Raw genomic sequence first — 15,046 nt, forward strand, 5'->3', positions numbered from 1 at the left:
TGCCCTTTCAGCTTGTGTGCCAGGCTTGACTCCTGGGTGTGCCACCTCTCTCCCTCTCATTCAGTGGGCCATAGAAAGCCTATTTATTTTTTTTTAAATATTATTGGGTTTCTAAAGTCTCCCTTAAAAAACAAAAAATACATAAAAAAACAGTGGGAGAGTAATATTGCCCTTTCAGCTTGTGTGCCAGGCTTGACTCCTGGGTGTGCCACCTCTCTCCCTCTCATTCAGTGGGCCATAGAAAGCCTATTTATTATTTTTTTTAAATATTATTTGGTTTCTAAAGTCTCCCTGAAAAAAAAAAAAAAAACATAAAAAAACAGTGGGAGAGTAATATTGCCCTTTCAGCTTGTGTGCCAGTCTTGACTCCTGGGTGTGCCACCTCTCTCTCTCATTCAGTGGGCTATAGAAAGCCTATTTTTTTTTTTTTTTTTTTTATATTATTTGGTTTCTAAAGTCTCCCTGAAATAAAAAAAAAACTTAAAAAAACAGTGGGAGAGTAATATTGCCCTTTCAGCTTGTGCGCCAGTCTTGACTCCTGGGTGTGCCACCTCTCTCTCTCTAATTGTGGGCCATAGAAAGCCTTTTTTTTTTTTTTTTTTTTTAATATTATTTGGTTTCTAAAGTCTCCCTGAGAAAAAAAAAAAAATAAATTAGGTGGGAGATTAATATTGACATTAGTGCTTGAGTGACAGTCCTGCGTGTGTGTCATCTCTGTGATTTTGTGCCACAGAAAACAGAGTGTGTAACATTGTGCCTGATTTTCCTTGTGGTCTCACCAACCTGTTAAGGGATATTGAAATCATACTGAAGTTATAGCTCACCGTGTAAGTTGTTTGACAGCAACAAATAAAGTTACTTTGGTTAAGATTTTAAAACAATGAGGAAGTCTGGTGCAAGAGGTCGTCGTGGGCGTTCATTGTCAGCTGGTAATGATGGTAGTGGTAGTGGAGCATCAGGTGGTCGTGGGGATAAAAATATTCCACCTAAGTCTGGAGCTGTGGAGCCAGTTTCGTCGTCAGGCTACACAAGGCCTCGAACGCTCTCTTTTCTGGGAGTAGGAAAACCGCTTTTAAAGGCGGAGCAGCAACAGCAAGTTTTGGCTTACATTGCAGACTCAGCCTCTAGCTCTTTTGGCTCCTCTTCCGAAACTGGTAAATGTAAAAGCAGCGCGTCGCTTGTGGATGTTCACGGTCAGGGACAAGTCGCTTCCTTGTCCTCCTCAGCAAAAACTACAACAAGAGAGAAGGATGCAGCAGGCGACACAACGGGTCACTCCATGGAGCTCTTTACACATACCGTCCCTGGCTTAGAAAGTGAAACATTTAACAGGCCATGCCCATTACAAGTATATTCTGACATGGAGTGCACTGATGCACAGCCACAGCCAGAGTACTATGCTGCTCCTTTGACTCAGACCACCACATTGCCCTCTCAGGGTACAGATCCACAATCAGACCCTGATGAGACTATGTTGCCCCGCCACGAACGCTATACCACCGACCGACACAGTGACACAGACGAAGTTGCACACGAGCTCGAAGAGGAGGTAATAGATGACCCAGTTATTGACCCCGATTGGCAGCCATTGGGGGAACAGGGTGCAGGCGGCAGTAGTTCAGAAGCGGAGGTGGAGGAGGGGCCGCAGCAGGCATCAACATCGCAACAGGTTCCATCTGCCGGGCCCGTATCTGGCCCAAAACGCGTGTCAAAGCCAAAACCTGTTGGAGCACAGCGTTGCCATCCGGTTAAAGCTCAGTCTGCAATCCCTGAAAAGGGATCCGAGTCTAGGAAGAGTGCAGTCTGGCATTTTTTTAAACAACATCCAACTGATCAGCGCAAAGTCATCTGTCAAAAATGTTCAACTAGCTTAAGCAGAGGTCAGAATCTGAAAAGTCTAAATACTAGTTGCATGCATAGACACTTAACCACCATGCATTTTCAAGCCTGGACTAACTACCAAACGTCCCTCAAGGTTGTAGCACCCTCGGCCAATGAAGCTAGTCAGCAACGCAACATCCCTTCCGTCACTGTAAGGCCACCATTTTCTGCACCACCGGCAGTATCTGTGCAGGTTTCTTTGCCAGCCAAAAGCAGTCAGGGTCAGGGAACCACCAGTTTTGTAGGAGGAAATATTGCATCTAGGGCACCGGCGGAAACAATACCGTCTCCAACCGTCTCTCAGTCTGCCATGTACACCGGCACACCCGAAAGTTCCACGATCTCCAGCTCTCCAGTCCAGCTCACCCTACATGAGACTCTGGTTAGAAAAAGGAAGTACTTATCCTCGCATCCGCGTACACAGGGTTTTAACGCCCACATAGCTAGACTAATCTCGTTAGAGATGATGCCCTACCGGTTAGTTGAAAGCGAAGCTTTCAAAGCCCTGATGGAGTACGCTGAACCACGATACGAGCTACCCAGTCGACACTTTTTTTCCAGAAAAGCCATCCCAGCCCTGCACCAGCATGTTAAACAGCGCATCGTCCATGCACTCAGGCAATCTGTGAGTACAAAGGTGCACCTGACTACAGATGCATGGACCAGTAGGCATGGCCAGGGACGTTATGTGTCCATCACGGCACACTGGGTGAATGTGGTGGATGCAGGGTCCACAGGCGACATCAATTTAGGGACAGTTGTGCCTAGCCCACGGTCTAGGAAACAGTTGGCTGTAGGCGTTCGCACCCCCTCCTCCTCCTCCTCCTCGTCCTCCTGCAGAAGCTACAGCTCTTCCACAGAACGCAGTCTGCCAACCACTCCATCGGCAGATGACACTGTTGCACACCAGTTGTCCCATTATGGGCCAGCTACTGCCAAGCGTCAGCAGGCTGTATTGGCTATGAAGTGCTTGGGCGACAACAGACACACCGCGGAAGTTCTGTCCGAGTTCTTGCAACAAGAAACACAGTCGTGGCTGGGCACAGTAGATCTTGAGGCAGGCAAGGTAGTGAGTGATAACGGAAGGAATTTCATGGCTGCCATCTCCCTTTCCCAACTGAAACACATTCCTTGCCTGGCTCACACCTTAAACCTGGTGGTGCAGTGCTTATTGAAAACTTATCCTGGGTTCTCCGACCTGCTCCTCAAAGTGCGTGCACTTTGCTCACATATCCGACGTTCGCCTGTACACGCCAGCCGTATGCAGACCTATCAGCGGTCTTTGAACCTTCCCCAGCATCGCCTAATCATAGACGTTGCAACAAGGTGGAACTCAACACTGCACATGCTTCAGAGACTGTGCGAACAGAGGCGTGCTGTTATTTATTTGTGGGAGGATACACGGGCAGGCAGTAGGATGGCAGACATGGAGTTGTCAGGTGTGCAGTGGTCTAAGATACAAGACATGTGTCAAGTCCTTCAGTGTTTTGAGGAATGCACACGGCTGGTTAGTGCAGACAACGCCGTAATAAGCATGAGCATCCCCCTAATGCGTCTGCTGATGCAAAGTTTGACGCACATAAAGGAGCAGGCGTCTGCACCAGAGGAAGAGGAAAGCCTTGATGACAGTCAGCCATTGTCTGGTCAGGGCAGTGTACAGGACGAGGTAGCGGGCGAAGAGGAGGTGGAGGACGAGGAAGATGATGGGGATGAGTATATTTTTAATGCCGAACCTTTCCCGGGGGCACAGGAAATTGGTTGCGTGTCACGGCCGGGTTCTGGTTTTTTGAGGGACACAAGTGACGTAGATTTGCCTGCAACTGCCCCTCAACCAATCACAACCGGAGATTTTACAACTGGAACTTTGGCCCACATGGCGGATTATGCCTTACGTATCCTAAAAAGGGACACACGCATTACGAAAATGATGAACGATGACGATTACTGGTTGGCCTGCCTCCTTGATCCACGCTATAAAGGCAAATTGCAAAATATTATGCCACATGAGAACTTGGAACTAATATTAGCAACCAAACAATCAACTCTTGTTGACCGTTTGCTTCAGGCATTCCCAGCACACAGCGCACGTGATCGTTCTCACACGAGCTCCAGGGGGCAGCAGACTAGGAGTGTTAGGGGTGCACACATCAGAAGTGGCGTTGGACAGAGGGGTTTTCTGACCAGGTTGTGGAGTGATTTTGCTATGACCGCAGACAGGACAGGTACTGCTGCATCAATTGAAAGTGACAGGAGACAACATTTGTCCAGTATGGTTACTAACTATTTTTCATCCCTTATCGATGTTCTCCCTCAACCGTCATTCCCATTTGATTACTGGGCCTCCAAATTAGACACCTGGCCAGAATTGGCAGAATATGCATTGCAGGAGCTTGCTTGCCCGGCAGCAAGTGTCCTATCAGAAAGAGTATTCAGTGCTGCAGGTTCAATATTAACCGAAAAAAGGACTCGTCTGGCTACCCAAAATGTTGACGATCTAACATTCATTAAAATGAACCACAACTGGATTTCGAAATCTTTTGCCCCACCTTGCCCGGCCGACACCTAGCTTTCCTATGAAAGGCTCTTGCCTGTGAATTACTTTTCTAATGTCTAATTTGCTGCAGCTGATTGTACAGCATACGACATGTTTACACCTCCCTAAATGGCCAAACTCCCCACACGGGGCCGTGGTATCGCGACTTGGCGCAAGCACCCGTGAGACTGCTGTTTGTCTGAAGAGGTGGGTGTGCTCGCTTTTGGTTGACGGCATTGCTACTGGGTCCCTCATAGTACAATGTAGTGTCTCTGGCGGTGGTGGTGCACACCCAACGTCAGACACACCGTTGTAACATGAGGGGCCCTGGGGCGGTCCCGCCGGCCTCTAGACAGTTCCCCCCTACCCCAGCTCAAAATGTGCTCTACCACATGCAAAATTATGTCGCACAGCTCCACCAATCTTTAGTCTATTCGCTGACATCATTCAATGTCTGGCACTGACAATACAAATTTGTAGACATCTACGATGCAACTTAAAGTAGTCTGTGTCTGTGTCCTATATTGGCACCATTAAATAGTTACTGCCAAATTACTATGTCAGAAACTCAGCAGATGAGCCCACCCCTGTACCTAAGTATGCCACCTTTTTTTTTGTTTTGGTTGTTTTGCGAGACATTAACATCTATTTATATTTTGGGAGTACTGGGACAGACACTCCTTGCACTACTCCTCCACTCACCACCAAGCTGCCCGTGTATCCATGTAACCGCTGTAAAACTGCCATGAGCCTATTGTTTGTTATTTTAGGCCTTTGAAGCCTGTCTGCGGTCCCTCCTTCCACTAGTCCTCCACTGACCAGACCACTGCTGCCCGTGTACCCCTGGAACCAATTATAAAGTGCCTACAGCCAGCCCATTTTTTTATGTTAGGCCTTTGAAGCCTGTCTGCGGTCCCTCCTTCCACTAGTCCTCCACTGGCCAGACCACTGCTGCCCGTGTACCCCTGGAACCAATTATAAAGTGCCTACAGCCAGCCCATTTTTTTATGTTAGGCCTTTGAAGCCTGTCTGCGGTCCCTCCTTCCACTAGTCCTCCACTGACCAGACCACTGCTGCCCGTGTACCCCTGGAACCAATTATAAAGTGCCTACAGCCAGCCCATTTTCTTATGTTAGGCCTTTGAAGCCTGTCTGCGGTCCCTACTTTAAATACTCCTCCACTGACCACCAAGCTGCCTGCCCGTGTATCCATGTAACCGCTGTAAAACTGCCATGAGCCTATTGTTTGTTATTTTAGGCCTTTGAAGCCTGTCTGCGGTCCCTCCTTCCACTAGTCCTCCACTGACCAGACCACTGCTGCCCGTGTACCCCTGGAACCAATTATAAAGTGCCTACAGCCAGCCCATTTTTTTATGTTAGGCCTTTGAAGCCTGTCTGCGGTCCCTCCTTCCACTAGTCCTCCACTGACCAGACCACTGCTGCCCGTGTACCCCTGGAACCAATTATAAAGTGCCTACAGCCAGCCCATTTTCTTATGTTAGGCCTTTGAAGCCTGTCTGCGGTCCCTACTTTAAATACTCCTCCACTGACCACCAAGCTGCCTGCCCGTGTATCCATGTAACCGCTGTAAAACTGCCATGAGCCTATTGTTTGTTATTTTAGGCCTTTGAAGCCTGTCTGCGGTCCCTCCTTCCACTAGTCCTCCACTGACCAGACCACTGCTGCCCGTGTACCCCTGGAACCAATTATAAAGTGCCTACAGCCAGCCCATTTTTTTATGTTAGGCCTTTGAAGCCTGTCTGCGGTCCCTCCTTCCACTAGTCCTCCACTGACCAGACCACTGCTGCCCGTGTACCCCTGGAACCAATTATAAAGTGCCTACAGCCAGCCCATTTTCTTATGTTAGGCCTTTGAAGCCTGTCTGCGGTCCCTACTTTAAATACTCCTCCACTGACCACCAAGCTGCCTGCCCGTGTATCCATGTAACCGCTGTAAAACTGCCATGAGCCTATTGTTTGTTATTTTAGGCCTTTGAAGCCTGTCTGCGGTCCCTCCTTCCACTAGTCCTCCACTGACCAGACCACTGCTGCCCGTGTACCCCTGGAACCAATTATAAAGTGCCTACAGCCAGCCCATTTTTTTATGTTAGGCCTTTGAAGCCTGTCTGCGGTCCCTCCTTCCACTAGTCCTCCACTGACCAGACCACTGCTGCCCGTGTACCCCTGGAACCAATTATAAAGTGCCTACAGCCAGCCCATTTTCTTATGTTAGGCCTTTGAAGCCTGTCTGCGGTCCCTACTTTAAATACTCCTCCACTGACCACCAAGCTGCCTGCCCGTGTATCCATGTAACCGCTGTAAAACTGCCATGAGCCTATTGTTTGTTATTTTAGGCCTTTGAAGCCTGTCTGCGGTCCCTCCTTCCACTAGTCCTCCACTGGCCAGACCACTGCTGCCCGTGTACCCCTGGAACCAATTATAAAGTGCCTACAGCCAGCCCATTTTTTTATGTTAGGCCTTTGAAGCCTGTCTGCGGTCCCTCCTTCCACTAGTCCTCCACTGACCAGACCACTGCTGCCCGTGTACCCCTGGAACCAATTATAAAGTGCCTACAGCCAGCCCATTTTCTTATGTTAGGCCTTTGAAGCCTGTCTGCGGTCCCTCCTTCCACTAGTCCTCCACTGGCCAGACCACTGCTGCCCGTGTACCCCTGGAACCAATTATAAAGTGCCTACAGCCAGCCCATTTTCTTATGTTAGGCCTTTGAAGCCTGTCTGCGGTCCCTACTTTAAATACTCCTCCACTGACCACCAAGCTGCCTGCCCGTGTATCCATGTAACCGCTGTAAAACTGCCATGAGCCTATTGTTTGTTATGTTAGGCCTTTGATAGCCTGTCTGCGGTCCCTACTTTAAATACTCCTCCACTCACCACCGAGCTGCCTGCCCGTCTATCCATGTAACCGCTGTAAAACTGCAATGAGCCTATTGTTTGTTATTTTAGGCCTTTGATAGCCTGTCTGCGGCCCCTACTTGCAATACTCCTCCACTGACCACAATGCTGCCTGGAGTGCCTGCCTGTGTATCCATGTAACCGATGTAAAACTGCCATGACTGCCTACTGTTTGTTATTTTAGGCCTTTGATAGCCTGTCTGCAGCCCCTACTTGCAATACTCCTCCACTGACCACACCAATGCTGCCCGTGTACCCCTGGAACCTATTTAAAAGTTCATAGAGCCTAGTTATATATTTTATTTACTATTAATAAGGCCATGATGGACTACGCTGTACCACGCTACAAGCTAACCAGTCGACACTTCTTTTGCGAGAAAAGCCATCCCAACCCTCCACCAGCATGTAGAAGACCGCATTGTCCATGCACTCTGGCAATCTGTGAGTACAAAGGTGCACCTGACAACAGACGCATGGACCTGTAGGCATGGCCACGGAAGATTACGTGTCCATTACGGCGCAATGGGTTAATGTGGTGGATGCATGGTCCACAGGGGACAGCCTACTAAGTCTGTCTGCAGTCCCTAATTCAAATTGTCCTCCACTGTCTAAATCGGAGCTTCCACCTTCTGGCTTTCGGCCTATAGTATCAGAAATTAAACTGCATTTGGCCTTCAACTTTGGTTAGGGCCTACTAACGGCTTCTGCCCCTCCCTGGTGTTGCCCTCAACTAAATAAAGCTGAGCTTCAACCTTCCGGCTCTCATTAAGTGGTTTTAAAAAAAAAAATGGTGGTTAGGGCCTACTAACGGCTTCTGCCCCTCCCTGGTGTTGCCCTCAACTAAATAAAGCTGAGCTTCAACCTTCTGCTCCAAATTACTATTTTAAAAAATGCAATAGGCTTTTCCGGCCTACTAAAGGTGTCTGTCTGTGTGCCCCTGCCTGGTGTTGCCCTCAACTAAATAAAGCTGAGCTTCAACCTTCTGCTCCAAATTACCATTTTAAAAAATGCAATAGGCTTTTCCGGCCTACTAAAGGTGTCTGTCTGTGTGCCCCTGCCTGGTGTTGTCCTCAACTAAATAAAGCTGAGCTTCAACCTTCTGCTCCAAATTACCATTTTAAAAAATGCAATAGGCTTTTCCGGCCTACTAAAGGTGTCTGTCTGTGTGCCCCTGCCTGGTGTTGTCCTCAACTAAATAAAGCTGAGCTTCAACCTTCCGGCTCTCATTAAGTGGTTTTAAAAAAAAAAATGGTGGTTAGGGCCTACTAACGGCTTCTGCCCCTCCCTGGTGTTGCCCTCAACTAAATAAAGCTGAGCTTCAACCTTCTGCTCCAAATTACCATTTTAAAAAATGCAATAGGCTTTTCCGGCCTACTAAAGGTGTCTGTCTGTGTGCCCCTGCCTGGTGTTGTCCTCAACTAAATAAAGCTGAGCTTCAACCTTCCGGCTCTCATTAAGTGGTTTTAAAAAAAAAAAATGGTGGTTAGGGCCTACTAACGGCTTCTGCCCCTCCCTGGTGTTGCCCTCAACTAAATAAAGCTGAGCTTCAACCTTCTGCTCCAAATTACCATTTTAAAAAATGCAATAGGCTTTTCCGGCCTACTAAAGGTGTCTGTCTGTGTGCCCCTGCCTGGTGTTGTCCTCAACTAAATAAAGCTGAGCTTCAACCTTCCGGCTCTCATTAAGTGGTTTTAAAAAAAAAAAAGGGTGGTTAGGGCCTACTAACGGCTTCTGCCCCTCCCTGGTGTTGCCCTCAACTAAATAAAGCTGAGCTTCAACCTTCCGGCTCTCATTAAGTGGTTTTAAAAAAAAAAAATGGTGGTTAGGGCCTACTAACGGCTTCTGCCCCTCCCTGGTGTTGCCCTCAACTAAATAAAGCTGAGCTTCAACCTTCTGCTCCAAATTACCATTTTAAAAAATGCAATAGGCTTTTCCGGCCTACTAAAGGTGTCTGTCTGTGTGCCCCTGCCTGGTGTTGTCCTCAACTAAATAAAGCTGAGCTTCAACCTTCTGCTCCAAATTACCATTTTAAAAAATGCAATAGGCTTTTCCGGCCTACTAAAGGTGTCTGTCTGTGTGCCCCTGCCTGGTGTTGTCCTCAACTAAATAAAGCTGAGCTTCAACCTTCCGGCTCTCATTAAGTGGTTTTAAAAAAAAAAAAATGGTGGTTAGGGCCTACTAACGGCTTCTGCCCCTCCCTGGTGTTGCCCTCAACTAAATAAAGCTGAGCTTCAACCTTCTGCTCCAAATTACCATTTTAAAAAATGCAATAGGCTTTTCCGGCCTACTAAAGGTGTCTGTCTGTGTGCCCCTGCCTGGTGTTGTCCTCAACTAAATAAAGCTGAGCTTCAACCTTCCGGCTCTCATTAAGTGGTTTTAAAAAAAAAAAATGGTGGTTAGGGCCTACTAACGGCTTCTGCCCCTCCCTGGTGTTGCCCTCAACTAAATAAAGCTGAGCTTCAACCTTCTGCTCCAAATTTCCATTTTAAAAAATGCAATAGGCTTTTCCGGCCTACTAAAGGTGTCTGCCCCTCCCTGGTGTTGTCCTCAACTGAACAAAGCTGAGCTTCCACATTCTGGCTTTCGCCCTATACTATCAGATATTAAACTGCATTTGGCCTACTAGTGTGGTTAGGCCCTTGAAACAGTGTCTGCTGCTCTTGGGTTTGCTACTCCACTGAACAAAGCAATGCCGCCTGTTTAGTCCTGTTACCAATTTTGAACTGCATGTAGCCTACTTTATTCTTTGGCCCTATATCTGTTTCCTCCTCATCCTGCCCATTGCCCAGCCACTGCTAAATGAGTCTGCTGGTACATTGACCTAGACCACTACATTCCCCTTGTACTCTACACAGCCAGAATCTGACCCTGCTGAAAGTAAGGTTCCCCTTCCCGCATGTTATACCACCTTACACAGGGACAAAGAGGAAGGTGCAGATGAAAGTGCAGGTTCCTTCATCAGGTGGGGGGGCATACTCGTTGGCGACGTCACTGGCACAGGGCCCCTCAGAGTACGCAAAAGTGTCGCTGCTGGTGGGAGGCGCCCCCGCCATGCAAACACACCGCCGTACTTTGAGGGGCCCTGTGCCAGTGGCAATGCGAACGAGTGGGCCCCCCCCTGCTTGCTCAGGATCACAGCACTTGCAACTTTTAAATACTTACCTTTCCCTGCAACACCGCCGTGACGTAGTCCGCATTTCCTGGGCCCACGAAAAACTTGAGCCAGCCCTACTCCCCCCACAACTTTCCCCCAATTCCCTATGCCCAACTATTATTATACAGTTAATTAAGATTGGCAAGCTTCAGAAACAAGAATGGATGTTTTTGGCATTAAAATGGGCACTGTAGGTGTTTTCCTGGCCTCCACTCACTGCCGACTATGCTTCCCCATTGACTTGCATTGGGTTTCGTGTTTCGGTCGATCCCCGACTTTTAGCGATAATCGGCCGACTGCACTCGACTCGACTCTGGACAAAATCGGGTTTCCCAAAACCCTACTCGATCTTAAAAAAATGAAAGTCGCTCAACCCTAATATGCACCACACACACACACACACACACACACACTGTATATGCCAAAAGCACTACACACACACACTGTATATGCCATATGCACTACACACACACACTGTATATGCCATACGCACCACACACACACACACACACAAACACACACTGTATATGCCGTATGCACCACACATACACACACACTGTATACGCCATATGCACCACACACACACACTCTATATGCCATGCGCAGCCTCTTGCGCGGTGCCACCAGCGGAACACCATTGCGATCATGCCACACTGTGATCGCCGAATGATTCACCGACCGCCGCCATCTTTGTACAGGAGTAGCGCATGCACAGTTTAATTGTGACCACCGCTATCTGTCTGCATAAAGATGGCAGCGGTCTGATTTACTGCGCCTGCACGAATTCCACGTAGGCGCAGTGAATCATTCAGCTGATCCCGGTGGTAGATGCACGACGTGTCTACAGGCAGAGGATTCCGGTCGCATTAAAGGAGTTTTCCCATGAATGAAAGTACATTTTAAAAATTGTCTATGTCTGACTGTGTACAAGAGCACATGAGGTACACAGGTCAAATAAGAGATGGCATGAGAGGAGAAGACAGCAGATGGGGAGAGAGAAAGCGCACAGGGGTGAGAGATACAGAGCACAGGGGGGAGAGAAACAGCACAGGGGTGAGACAGATCATATGCGACAGCACATGAGTTGAGAACACAGCACAGGAAGGAGAGAGACAGCAGACAAGGGGGATAGCACATGGGGTAGACAGGTCATAGAGAGCACAGACGGGAGAAGTCAGCACATGGGGAAAGAGAGAGTGGATAGGTGGGTGAGCACATAGGGGGGAGAGATTCTAAATGCTGAAAAGCCTGCCCCCATCGTGACATTACCGCCCTCCCGATGCAATAGCATCGGGCCTCCATCTAGTAATAGATAACACTCTACTGTAGAGAGGACCCTGCTGATAATAAGAGTTTATACTCTACATGTGAGAGAAAGAGATGACCCCACTGACCATAAGGAGAGTGAGAAAAAGAACCTTGCTGATAGTAAGAGCTTACACTCTACAGGGGAGAGAAAGAGAAAGGTGACTCCAATGACCATAAGAGCTTACACTCTACAGGAGAGTGAGAGAGAAGACCCCATTGACCACAAGAGATAACACTCTACAGGAGAGTGAGAGAGGACCCCACTGACCACAAGAGATAACACTTTACAGGAGAGTGAGAGAGAGGACCCCACAGACCACAAGAGATAACACTCTTACAGAAGAAAGAGCGAGAGAGAGGACCCCACTGACCACAAGAGATAACACTCTACAGGAGAGTGAGAGAGGACCCTGCTGATAATAAGAGATAACACTTTACAGGAGAGTGAGAGAGAGGACCCCACTGACCACAAAAGATAACACTCTACAGGAGAGTGAGAGAGAGGACCCCACTGACCACAAGAGATAACACTCTACAGGAGAGTGAGAGAGAGGACCCCACACACCACAAGAGACAACACTCTTATAGTAGAAACAGCGAGAGAGGACCCTGCTGATAATAAGAGAATACATTCTACAGGTGAGAGAAAGAGAAAACCACACTGACCATAAGGAAAGTGAGAGAGAGAAAGAACCTTGCTGATAGTGCAGCGCCCCCACCGCCGCAGGGCCGAGGGGTACCCGGTACCGGGCCTCTGAGTCTTTGCTCTGGGGTTGTCACGGCAGCTAGGCCCGGTCCGTGACCCTGCTGAGGGGCGCTCCAAATAAATAGACAATAGGATAGGTGTGGATATGGTGATGTTGAAGTGCCGGTCGCAGTAAATAACGAGGACACCAGGTTGCAGTCTCTTTACCTCTTTACTGAAGGTCTCTGGGTCCTCAGTCCGGAATACGGTTCACCAGGCTGCGCAAGTCCGGCCGGTCCAATGGCACCTCCAGAGTTCTCTTTGCAGGTGGAAATCTGTGCCTTCCTGCTAGCGCTATGTGTTGTGGTCCTCCCCTGCTGTGCTTATGGGATAGTCCCCACAACTGTTGTGTCTGTTTCTCGTGTTCCCTCACAACTCGATTAGATGATGTTCTCCCTGATGTTACGGTTGGGACGCACCCGTATGACGGGTAGGCTCGGAGCTTTTCCGGGACCCTAGAGTCGCCCCTCTCCACAGGTTGCCCCCTATGTCTGCGTAGGTGATTTAGGTGAGACAGCCCGCCTGTGACTGACTGTCCTGCCGTTGGTTTGAAGTATGGCTTAGAGCTCTGTACTTCCTCGGCGTTCCGGCCGCCGGTTGTTTGCGCCTCAGTAGGATGTTGCCTCGATCTTACAGCACGACTCCTACTGGTATTCTCCTTCTTGCTTTGATCTCGTTTCTCACTCAGCACAATAAATCTCGCTTCTTGTCCTTTCTTGGGGCACCGCCGCTATACTGAGCAGGCACGGTCCCGTAACATTCTTTCTCGTTGCCAGGCCTCTGTCAGGATCCCACCCCTGACAGGGACCCTACCGAATCTTCCCCCACAACACCCTCTGCCACAAGGTGTTGCCTGGTTCCAACCCAGTCAGCTTTCTCTCTAACTTCCTGCCTAACCCCCAATTTTACCAGACTGTGAGGAGTGGCCTAATGAATAGTACCCTTAGCTCCCCCTGGAGGCCAGACTGTGAAATGTATTGGTGTATGTGATACCTGGTCAGATGAACTCCTTCAGTGCCATCAGACGTACCATAGCCCCCCTTAGCGGCGGAGCCACAGTACTGCAACGACCAGGACTCTGGGGCGCTGCAATAGCAAGAGCTTACACTTTATAGAGGAGAGAAAGAGAGAGAGGACCCCATTAGCCATAAGAGCTTGCACTCTACAGAAGAGAGGGGACTTTGCTGGTTATAACAGTTTACACTTGCCAAAGAAGAGAGAGAGACATGCCCAGTGACTCTGAAGATGGAAAACGACTCTGCCATACAAACTGTGCTCGGCTGGGAGCCGCTGATCTGTGATGGCCCTAATACTGACCACCATTGTACAAGGTATAATGATCTACTAGACGTCACAGCTGCAGGGCTTTATGGAGAAGATCATGCAGCAACCCACAATGACATTGGTCCGATGCTTCAGCAGTGTGAGAAATGGTAGTTTTGCACTGAATCGCAAAGTGTTCAAATTCGTGTGAAACTGCAAATTTCAGGAAAATCTACTTGAACTTGATCCTCCACGGATCGATCAGCTCATCTCTAATAATAAACACTATCATATACTTATATATTTTCATGCTTAGTAAAAAGTTTTAGAAAATGAACGAAGTCTAAGAACATTCTATGATAATTAACTATGTCTTTACGCAACAGCTATATTAAGACAACCATGTAAAATAGCGTCACGTTCATTAATTTAATTGCCACTTCATTTGTCATCATCGAAGTATTGGACGCTACCTAATTAAAGCAACATGTAAACATAAAGATCATAGGAGACTGCATGACGGATGTTGGCTGAGAAGGTAAATTACATCTTAAGTAATTATAGGTTTATTGCTTTTACAGTAGAAAGTGCAGTATAGAAGCACAAGACATTTATTATAATATGGGGAGAATGTCATTGCATGGAGAGGGGGTGAACAACAACATGTGCACTAATATATCAATATTAATATACACTAGATACAGAAACGATAGACTGAAAGGGTAAGAGAAAAGAAATAATAGTTATAATCTTGTAACTAATGCATTGTTCTTACTGTTGTGCTGATTGTCCTGCGGACTCTGAAATAGATGTGGATGGATGTGAGCCCGCTCCTCCTGTGTCCTAGCTATATGTCTTAGCAGGGATCATGTGGGGAGTGACCTCATGTGTCACCTCTGTCTGCACTGCTTGAGTGACAGACACTATTTTAACACTTCCTCTGGTTGTTACAGGACTGGCAGCATTTTTGAACGGAGAGTTAAGTGACTGTACAAGACGACAATCTGCAGTCACTTGCTCTTATTAAATCACCCAGTGATTAAGGTGCTACTGATATATAAGTCAATATTTTTATTAACCCCTTAGTGACAGAGCCGATTTGGTACTTAATGACCGAGCCAATTTTTACAATTCTGACCACTGTCACTTTATGAGGTTATAACTCTGGAACGCTTTAACACTTTAAGGGATCCCGCTGATTCTGAGAATGTTTTTTCGTGACATATTCTACTTCATGTTAGTGGTAACATTT

The 15,046-nt window shown here is 47.9% G+C and overlaps 1 protein-coding gene across 1 annotated transcript in view; it reads right to left on the minus strand.

Annotated features, from left to right (window-relative positions):
• LOC143818455 (protein FAM240B-like) overlaps window positions 1–14,635 on the minus strand; it is a 105,560-nt gene extending 90,925 nt beyond the window's left edge. Inside the window, exon 1 of the mRNA XM_077299752.1 lies at window positions 14,570–14,635. The gene's annotated coding sequence lies outside the window, so the exon portion shown is untranslated. The remainder of the gene's footprint in view (window positions 1–14,569) is intronic.
• Window positions 14,636–15,046: the final 411 nt, after the last annotated feature.

Source organism: Ranitomeya variabilis, chromosome 1 (assembly GCF_051348905.1).
Source record: "Ranitomeya variabilis isolate aRanVar5 chromosome 1, aRanVar5.hap1, whole genome shotgun sequence".
Taxonomy (NCBI): domain Eukaryota; kingdom Metazoa; phylum Chordata; class Amphibia; order Anura; family Dendrobatidae; genus Ranitomeya; species Ranitomeya variabilis.